Source organism: Psammomys obesus, unplaced genomic scaffold, assembly GCF_907164565.1.
Source record: "Psammomys obesus unplaced genomic scaffold, mPsaObe1.curated_primary_1811, whole genome shotgun sequence".
Lineage (NCBI taxonomy): Eukaryota > Metazoa > Chordata > Mammalia > Rodentia > Muridae > Psammomys > Psammomys obesus.
The window spans coordinates 24,813,340-24,824,317 of record NW_026591086.1 but is presented as its reverse complement, the minus strand read 5'-3'; positions in this window follow the sequence as shown (position 1 = coordinate 24,824,317).

Sequence of the window (10,978 nt, the reverse complement as noted above, 5' to 3'; positions counted from 1 at the left end):
ACAAGGAGAGCAACAGAACAAGAAAATTTGAACACAGGGAACTTCCCAGAGACTCATACTCCAAAGATTAGTTTTTGAAGAAAGAGTGGAAGATGTTTGTTATACCCCTCTGTAAAGTCCTTGAAGTTGACAAGGCTATAATAGCTAATTGATAATTACTTTTCTCCAATAGACCCCAGAAGGAGATCCAAGATGGTGACACCAAACACGCAAGGTATCTGAACAGTGGCTCAACAGTGAGAGCAGGGTGACCTGCAGGCCATTCTGTGGATGCCAAAACCATGACATCTGTGTTTCTCAGGTGAGAGGAGAATCCTCGTGGATACTCAAAGGTCCGTATTCAGGCTACCGGGCTAATACTGGGAGAAATTCCCAGGCACCCACACAGCCTCAGCTCAAGGACACCTGCCTCATCCCACCATCTGCGGATACCTTCCTGGGACCAGAGGCAGTTTGGTAGACTCTGACCCTGCAGCCCTGGGCCACCTGCCGAAACTCACCATCAGTGGATACGTTCCTGGGACCGGTAGAGTGCACCCAGGGCTCCTAACCTACAACCTTAGGCCACCCACTCACCCAAACCCGCCATCTGTGGATGTCTTCCTGGAACCAGAGCCAGGCAGTTCTGACCTTGAATGCTCACTCTCACTGCCTGTGGAGTAAATACTTTCCTGTACTGTGAGTGAGACTCCAAACCTGGGCACCCACTCTCACAGTCCTGTGGACACCTTCTGGGTGCTAGAGGCTCCTGTTTCCAAACCCGGGGGACCACACTCAAAATCCTGTGGACACCTTCCTGGTCTCAGTGGCTAGTGGTACTCACTCTCACCGCTCAGCGGTGGGGATACATTCTGGTACTGTAATGGGAAGGCTCAGCTCCATTCTGCCTACTCCCCGCCTGCCTGTAGTATCTCAGTTTTCTAAAAGTGAGAGCAACAACATCATGAAAGTCTCCATCCCTGGGATTATTTAAAAAGTGATAAAGGCATCAATCATCTTTAGTTAGGAATTAAGCTTCTGATCTAAGGTATAACAGAAGACTCTTCAGTTTATTTGAGACATAAACAACATAATGATCACAGAAAATATGGAGGATTTGGAATAAAGATAGATAAGGTAATGGCATAAAACTTAAATATAGAGCATGCTTACTGTAGTCAGTACTTCCATCTACAGTGGTTTGTTGAATCACTTTGAGATTGACTATTATTTTCCATTTCTGGAAAGAGGAAAATGTAGCTCAGTGAAGTAAAGGAATTCATTCAGAGTCACAAATTTCTGAGAATATTAGAACCCTGTCATTCCAAGGTTTTGTGCTGCAGATGGAAAAACGTCTGACCTGATGATTGTTTTCAGTTTTTAAATATCAAATAATTAGAAATCAGCTCTAAAGGGAGTTCTCTGAGCCAGTTCTATGCAACCACAAAGAAAATCAAACGTTCACGCTGAAATTGCAAAGTTCACCTGCTTCAGACTCATAGCTAGGACCATGCCACTTAGCAGGCTCTGTATTTTAATCTACACCATGCTTATTAAAAGATCATAGCAATTGTACAAGCATGTCTTGTAGAGAAATCTTTCATTCTGTAATGCATTGAAGTTCTTCATGAAATGTGAGATTTTTATGTAATCAATTTTAGGCAGTAATGGCAAAGCAAATTTATAACAAAGCCTCACTTCAAGGAATTCCAAAACATAGGTGAAAACATTCATCTCTTCTTTAATATCCTTAGGTGATTTGTTTAATAAGGAACAATGTTTAGCTCTTCTAAGTTCTCATTTTAAATTCATTCACTCTCTATAACCTGAGTTTCAGATTCTCCTAGGCCCCCAAACATCATTTGAAATAGTAAACGAAATATTGTAATATCTTCCACTGTCCTACACAAGAGCTTTTCTTACCTCATTCAGCCATTTGGTGTGTTTTCATCCTTCTGCCTGAGCTCCAGCCACCATGATCTCAAGGCTGATTTTTTGTTTTCTAACAACTGCTATAGTGTGTACTCTCCCAAATGCCTAAGATGTCTCCCAAAAGCTGCATGGCACGCACTCCAGGCTTTGGGGATAATATCATGTTCTAAATAAAGTTTTTTTAAACCACTTAAACAATGGCCTCTTTCTATGAATCTTCTTTCTTCCTTACCTGCCTTATATTTTTCCTAAAAAAAAATAAATTACCAAAATTCACATTGTACATATTTTATATATTTTGCAATACTTTTGATCACTGCTATATAAAGGGGTTAGAATAAGTGAATGAGCAGTGGGTTGCAGGGTGGAATTATTTTCAGCTATATTCATTTTATTTTATGTGCATGAGCGTTTGGTCTGCATGTATGTTTTATGTATGTGCTTGTCTGATGCTCACAAAGTTCAAAGGAGGACCACAGGGCCATCTGGAACTATACGTTTATGAATCACTCGTGTGAGTTCTGGGAAACAAACCCAGGCCCTCTGCAAGAGCAACAACAGTGTTGTTAAGTATGGAGCCATCTCCCAGCAGGGGAGAGAGATCCGTGACATAATGATAATATAAAAAATCCACAGGTTTACATTTCCCATATAAACATCACGCGTAACATGTAGACTACTCGACAAATCTCCTATTCTGTTTTTATAATTTCTCCAAAAGTTAAAAGGAATACTATAACTTAGATCTTTGCTACATAGGTAAACAACCTCATTGCAGACTATTGCGGTTTTCTTTCTCTTACCAACACTGCCAAGAGAGCATTCGATTAGGTAATGCATGGCTTAGCCTTAGGAGTACAGTTTTTCCACAGAGTATGGAAAGAAAACAGTCATTTCAGTTACTGGCTTCTTTTCAAAGTGTATCTTCAGAAATATTTCTACCCAAATAATTAATTGCATTTCAAAATTCTTCTACTAGCTTCATCCCTGTGCCAGGAGCCAAAGGTGGAAGCAAGCAAGTGTCCCCAAAACTTCTATTCAGGAATGGATTCTGATTGGAACAAGAGGGGGAAAAATGCAAAGATTGTCATTGACAACCCCATGCTGGCAGTATTCTTTTTTTAATTTTTATTTTTTGATTTTCTGAGACAGAGTTTCTCTGAGTAGCCATGGCTTCCATGTGGGCCTCAAACTCGTAGATATCTACCTGTGTCTGCCTTCCTGAGTGCTGGCATTACAGGCAGGTGCCACCATGCCTGGCTGCTGGCAGCGTTCTTAGAGATGGATGGTACACAAGGGGATTTAAAAGGTTTTAGTAGAAAAAGCCTCCTAAATATTTATAAGGGATTACAGTTGGATAAAATACTTTTGCATTAGTTATAACTTGTTCTCAGATTGTGAGTTATGTCTTCTAGTGTCTCTGAAAAACTAACAGTGTTATCACGATAGAGAGTCACAAGCCATAAGTGCTTTAACCTTTATTGTGACCTGCCAGGCAGCAACTGGCAACTCTTAAATGTGTCCAAATTGTTGAGTGCTATAGCTTACACTGATTTACATCTGAGCACCCTTTGATTTTTTTTTTATTTCCCAGTGATTGCAGTTTTTATTAGTGTCACTTCAGTAATAATATTTGATGCTTCAAAGTTCTAAATGTTATATTTTATATGATTTTTAGCTCCCTAATTTTAAATTTCTCCTTTAGTCACTTTTAGATCTTCATATAAAACCCTCACCTTCTCTAGCTAATTTCCTAATCAATTTAGTTAGAGAAAGTAAATGCTGAAAGAACCAATCAATATTGCCTAGGCAGATGTGTTGGTATTAAGTTACATCTGCTTCTACAAGAAAATACTAGCACTGCAATTTAGAATCAGCACTAACTTTTGCTAATGAATTTGATGTGCGTTTTCTCTCAAACCAACAGGTTGACAGTATTTTAGGCTTTTTCTAAAAAATAACAATAGTCTGAGGAGAATTTTATAAAGGGGGGGGGGATATTTACCTACCGCTTCGTGATTTAAAATGAGCTACCCAACCATTTTTGGAATTCTACAAAAATACAAGGAAAGCCGTGTAGAAACAAAAGCCAGTTGCTGCTGCTAAACAGCAGCTGTCAGAGTACCATGCTGCCAGCATAGATCCACCTTCCCGGCTTTAATGACGCTGGTAGAGACGGGTGCTACCTGAACTGCGCAGGCCATAGAAGCTGCATTTTGATAAGGTTTTAATGGACACGGACACCTTAGCGAAGCTGTAATGGGTGGTAGCTTAAATTCGGTGTCTGAGAATTCCTTTAATTAAGATTTATAAGGCCAGCTACCAAGAGCAAATACAAAATGATGGCTAGACATGATAAAAAAAAAAATGACTGATGGTTCCTGTAGTTTATAACTAACTCTCGTCTTAACTTCTATGATTTAATGAAATTTCTGATCTAGAGAATTTTATAGCTGTCTCATGTGAGAAAAAAGCACCAAGACAGGGACTGCTCAGACCTAGCATGTTAACAAGGAACAGGCCTTTGAAAGGAGTGATGAATAACCAAATATTTCATTACCTCAGTGGACGCTAACGACCAGAGCTGATGATTATCCTCAACACCATTGCCAACGGTCTTAGTCTAATGCTCTGGAATATCAAACAGACCTCTGACCCTCATCTTCTCTAGCGCAAAACTGGTTTCAAAAGTGTCCATGTGGTCATCAATTAAAAGAATACCTTCCTTAACTTTTTTTTTTTTTTTTTTTTTTTTTGCTACAAGGAGGTTAAGCTTCTTCCTAGAGCGCCCAAGGGAGATGACCACAGTGGCCAACGAGGAGTGTCAATGGCAAAGGGCGTCAATGGTGCACTACAGCAGTACTCTCTCTATATTAAGCTGGGAGATCACTGGAGAAAGGACAACAGGCTCACTATCAACAGGGCCATTTGGGTCGGAGACCTTTCATTTCAAAACAGGTTAGTACCTAAGGAGTAACAAAGAAGAACTCTAAGAATTGGAAATTATAATACACTGAGAAATTCCATGTAATAACTATTTTCAGGTTTTTCTATGCATTTTACTGTGTACCTTCGAAACATAAGATCTCATATTTTGAATGACTCTAACGGGTACCTACTTAAAATTTTTTATTATTATTATTTGTGGTTCTTAAATACTTATGTAGTGGTAGCTATGGAGATGAACAATGGTTAAAACACATATTGCTTGGGGAGAGCACCTGGGTTTGAGTCCCATGATTCATATGGAGGTTTGCAACATCCTGTAAATCCAGTTGCACAGAGTCTTAGTCCATCTTGTGATCTGGCCGTCACCAGGCTCACACATGGTGCACCTACATAAAATGCAGGTAGTGCGTTCATAGACGTAAAACAAATAAATATGAAAGAAATAGAGGGGAGGAGAAAAAAGACACAAAAGGAAGGAAGAAAGGAAGAAAAATACTTTTCTAGTCAAAAATTAAGTGGGGGCTTATGGATGGCTCAGCAAATAAAGGCAATTGCCTGCAACACTGATACCTGAAGTTTGATACCTAGGACCTACATTATGGAAAGAGAGAATCAGTTCCTAAAAAGCATCTACTTCTGTGTTGTGCTCTGTGTGTGTATGTGGCCATACATGTGTATGGGGGTATGCATGAGTGTGTTTGTGTATAAGAAAGAGTGAGGGTGTATAGACATATGAACACAGAATCGAAAATGAAGTGTTCATTACTTTGTATTTCATTGCAAGTAAAATAGTTAAATGTGGGAGTTTCAGTAAATCTGGGTAAATGGTGCAGATGGTAAAGTAAACCTGCAATGTAAGTATGAAGAGCTGAGTTCGATGCTCACGTTCCCCCAAGAAGTTCTAAGAATGCCATGACTCCCGATGAGGCAGTCTAGCCAAAATGATGAGTTCTAGCCAGTTCCCTGAGACTCAAACTAAAGTGTGAGAGGAGACAGTAACCGAGGAAAACACCTGGTGTTTAATTCTAGCCTCCACAGGAACATGCATGTAAAATATACGAACATGAACATACACATGAACATTCATGTAACCACCAAAAAAATATAAAAAAGGAAAACCATACAAACATATAAATTAGAATATTTAACTTGAGCAAGATTTAAAGTTTATAATTTTCAAGATTATTCTCAAGGTACAGTTATTCAGTGTAGGCTCATATGTAAAATAAAAATAATAGAGTATATATTTTATTAAAATTAAATGATAATGAAGTGTAAATAATTGGCAAATATTCATTATTCATTTTTTCATTTTCATTAAAACAACCCAAGGTCAACATATTCCTTACTGTATCTTGTTATTTACAGTTTTATCTCACAGCAAAACATTGTATTAAGTGCATTCATTTACAGACAAATTCTTCAAGTACTTTACTGTCTTACTAAAGGACAGGTCATCTTTTAACTCTTTTTAAAATCCAGTCCTAAAATAGAACCTATAGGTACTCAACAAAGGCTGAATAAATGATTTTTGGATAAAGAAGAGATAATCAAGGGATAAACGAAGAAGTATTTGATTTCCAAGACAAGAGCACATTTCATCATAAGTGTAGGAATGAAACTGATTTGTTCTCATAGTTCATAGGTGAGATTAAGACTAAGGTCAGGTAGAAGGTGAGGCGGACCTCACCTATCAGGAAAAGAGCATAGGAGGAGAAGAGGGAGGAAGGATGGGACCTGGAGGAGATGAGGGACAGGGCTACAGCTGAGATATGAAGTGAATAAATTGTAGTAAATAATAATAATTATAAAAACTTTTAAATAAAAAGAGGCATGGTTTTGTATATACATACAAAACCATAGTTTATACTGTAAAATGTAACTTTTTGTAGAGATACAAAAATATAAGCAAAAAGCTTTAACCAAATAATTCCTGGGAAGATTTTATGTATTACTTTTTGGAATAGGGTATGATATTCTGTGATATGATAAATACTCATTTTTTGTCCTTGTATAAAAGCAGTATAGGTAGTTTTGTGTACATAGCTGAGGCATGTTCTCATTCTGTATCTCTGCTTCTCTATCTCTGTCTCTTATGATCTCTCTGTCTCCCTATCTCTCTGTCAGTCTCTTCTGGATGTCTGGATGTCTCTCTCTTACTCTCTCTCTCTCTTTGACATACACACTCTCATACACACACATACAGACACATACATACAGACACCCATGCACCCTATAGTTAGAGGCTGAAGTAAGTCAAGAGAGACATATTTAAGATAGGTAGTAAAGACAAGACCTAAATTCAAGCTGTTGTGTTCCTTCTTCTAAACTTAGTAAGATTTTCAATACTTAAGGCAAGACTTTCGAATACTATTAGCAGGAGCAAAAATATTTTGGCCTCTATTTTCCATATCTTATGACTAAATTTATCTTAAATTTTTAAAGTTCCACAGCTGTATATCTGCAAAGTGGTAAAAAAAAATGGAAACATTGTAGTTGTCTTGTTGAGGTAGCTCTTTCTAATAAACTGAGTTAAGGAAAGAAGAGGAAGCATGGTGCTTTAATCATTGCTCCAGCAGTGTTAGATGGAAACAACAGAGAATGGAGAGGCAACAAATAGGATGATGATAACACTGACGAAGAGAACGAAAAAATAGAGAGATTTGTGTCAAAGAAACAATTTATAATGAGCTGGGGTGGGTGGGTAGGGGGGGCTCCCCTTATCTGAGGAAAAAGGGAGGCAGGCTGGGGCAAAGGGAGGGTGGGGTCTGAAGGAGAAGAGGGAGGAGGCTACAATAGGGATGTAAAGCTAATGAATTAATTAAAATGAAAAAGAACAATTTATATATCCTTGGTCACTAAACATGAGGCAGAAATTGATTTTTTAAAGAACTTTTCAATATACAATCAGGGGAAAAGCTAGCCAGAATCCCATGGTACCAACTTGCGAGTTGTCTTCTTTTTTTTAACATTTATTAATTACACTTTATTCACTTTGAACCCCTCATAAACCCCTTCCTACTCCCCTGCTAACTCCATCTTCCATCCCCCTTCTTCACGCATTCCCCTTCCTAAGTCCACTGATAGGGAAGGTCCCCCTCTCCTTCCTTCAGATCTTAGCCTATCAGATCTCATCAGGAGTGGCTGCATTGTCATCTTCTGTGGCCTGGTAAGGCTGCACCCCCTCAGGGGAGGTGATCAAAGAGCAGGCTAATCAGTTCATGTCAGAGACAGTCCCTGTCCCCATTACCATGGAACCCATTTGGATAGTGAATTGCGATAGGCTACATCTGTGCAGGGGTTCTAGGTTATCTCCATGCATGGTACTTGGTTGGAGTATGAGTCTCTGGAAAAAACCCTGTGTTCAAATTTTCTGGTTCTGTTGCTTTCCTTGTAGAGTTCCTGTCCCCTCCAGATCTTACTATTTCCCACTTCTTTCATAAGATTCCATGCTCTCTGCCCAACAGTTGGCCATAAGTCTCAGGATCTGCTTTGATAGTCTGCAGGGCAGAGCCTTTCAGAGACCCTCTGTGGCAGGTTCCAAACTTGTTTTCTGTTTTCTTCTTCTTCTGATGTCAATCTTCTTTGCCTTTCGGGATGGGGATTGAGCATTTTAGTCAGAGTCCTCCGTCTTGATTAGTTTCTTTAGGTGTACAGATTTTAGCAGATTTATCCTATATTATATATCTATATGAGTGGGAGTTGTCTTCTAACGGGATATATTTGATATAACCATCACAGACATGTTTGCCCAAAGAGAATTTTCCAGATGGGTTAACACTAAAAAATTGATAGAAAGAAATGAACAAAGGACACTGAAATGATCTGTACAAATGAACAGAAGTAGTCACTGAAGAAACCTAGTTGAAATGAGGAGAAGAAAATTGCTCAAGGAGAAAGACAAGAAATGAGTAGCATCCATGCATGTTGCAGCAGGAAGTGCCATGTGACACTCAGAGCACTCATCTGAGTTTTCAATTAAGGAAGCACTTGTTACCTTACAAGAGCAGAGAGAGGATTTGAGAAGAGTGAATGATGTTCAAGTACAGGTGAGCAAGCCAGGCTCTAGCAGGCAAAAGGAAGGAATAGATAGGAACATTTAACATGAAGTTTTCTAGAGTACTACCTAGAAAACTTACCGTTTTTTAAACTTTACATATTAAATAGAAGTCTGAAAGTGAAAGAAGCTGTCTATTTCTAGTCCTTAAATAATCAGAAATGTTTCTCAAGTTACTTATTCATTTTGGGAAGAATTCTATTCTAAAGGATTCTTATATGATTTATTTTTGTTAATTTGCCATAACATGAACCTGCTTTAAGATCAATAAACTCAGCTAACTCAGGAAGCTTGATTTGCAATCCCTGACGCTAATCATTACAAGCATAAAAATATCTTTCTTCTCTTTCTACATGTACATGAAGAATCTAACTGCAAAATACCAAGCATACAATGCTATGTAATGGTAATTAAAATTTTTGAAATCTATGATTATTTTCGTTCAAAGTAACTATTTGAATCATAAACTTGGGCTAGAGAGATATCTCAGCAATAAAGAGCACTGATAGCTCTTCCAGAAAGCAGGGGTGTTTGGTTCCCAGAACCCCCACAGCCGCCTACAACTGTCCATGACTCTAGTTACAAGGGTCCACAGGTACCTCCACAGGTACCAGGTATGTATGTGGTACACAGACACAGCAAAACACACATACGTACATCCAAAGAAATCTTCCTTGCCAGGCCACAAAGGAAGACAATGCAGCCAGCCCTAATGGGACTTGATAGTCTAGGGTCAGATAGAAGGGGAGGAGGTCCTCCCTTATCAATGGACTAGGGGAGGGCCATAGGGGGAGAAGAGGGAGGGAGGGTGGGATTGGGAGGAGACTAGGGAGGGGGTCACAGCCAGGATACAAAAAGAATAAATTGCAAGAAAAGATAATAATAATAATAAACTAAAAATTTTAAATGATAATCTTATTTAAATATGTATTATTATTACAAATAGGCTGGAAGAAACTTTAAATTGTCTCTTCTGAAATCCCTATAACTAAACTAGTCAATTTTCAACCATCAGCCACAGTGTATTGTGCTGCCAATGAATCTGAACGACCTTTTTATTTACAATGTTTCATTCTGTTCTCATTAAAAACCTTTGCTTTACAAACTCATTGTCTATTTTATCTAAGTATATACATTTCTATGTCCATTTGATAAGGCTTTTAGCTCCTATTCAATTTTTGTTATTATTTACTCTTATTTTCAAGGAAAAGTTGGTATAACAGTTTAAAAATAACAACAAATTCACAAGCTATGAAATTGCCACATTGAAACAAATTGCACTAATTTAGTTTAAGAGTTGAATACTACCAAATGAATCCTCTTACCATGAACTGTAAGGTAATAAAAGAGCCCTCATTTTAACACTGCTAAAATCATAGGGCTTGAATCTTTGAAAATAAGGTGACATGATAAAGAAGACCATAAATTGAACATGGGGAAGACATGTAAGAGGGCAATTACTCTCTAGAGCAGCTTAGAAGCTCCCAGTTTATGAACACAGGCCGGTACCCTCTGGGTGGCAATTTGCCTGTAAATCTTGGGATGACCATCCTATCACGCTCCGTAAAAGAGACAGGCAGGCTTTTCATGTTGCTTTTTGCTGTGTTTTTAAAAATAAGGTTTGCGGTCAATTGTCACAAATGAAAAGTGTTCTCTGTCTGATTTGGGTTTGTGTGAAGGACATTAATGAAGTCTTGAGGGAAGTCTAACTTGAAGATACCAGGCATGTGTTTGTCCCACAGATAAGTAACTAATATCATCTCTAAGGGATTAACAGCCTTTGATTCTCGGGAATGTGTGACATTATTGCAAGAAGTGGTTTTGAATTTTGAGAAGCGAATAAAAATGTCTCATGAAGACATAGAAGACTTTTTCTCTTTAAAAACACATAAAATGTGAGGCTGAAGCCATCTGTCCCTGTTCCCTTTGCTGATTTTAAATCATCTCTAGCCCATTTCGTCTGCTCAGATGTTCAATTACCAGCCACTGCTCTCTCTCTCCATCCTTAAAGCTGGGGTCCTATAACTGATTCCCTTTTCAAGCCTGAACTGATATTTAAGT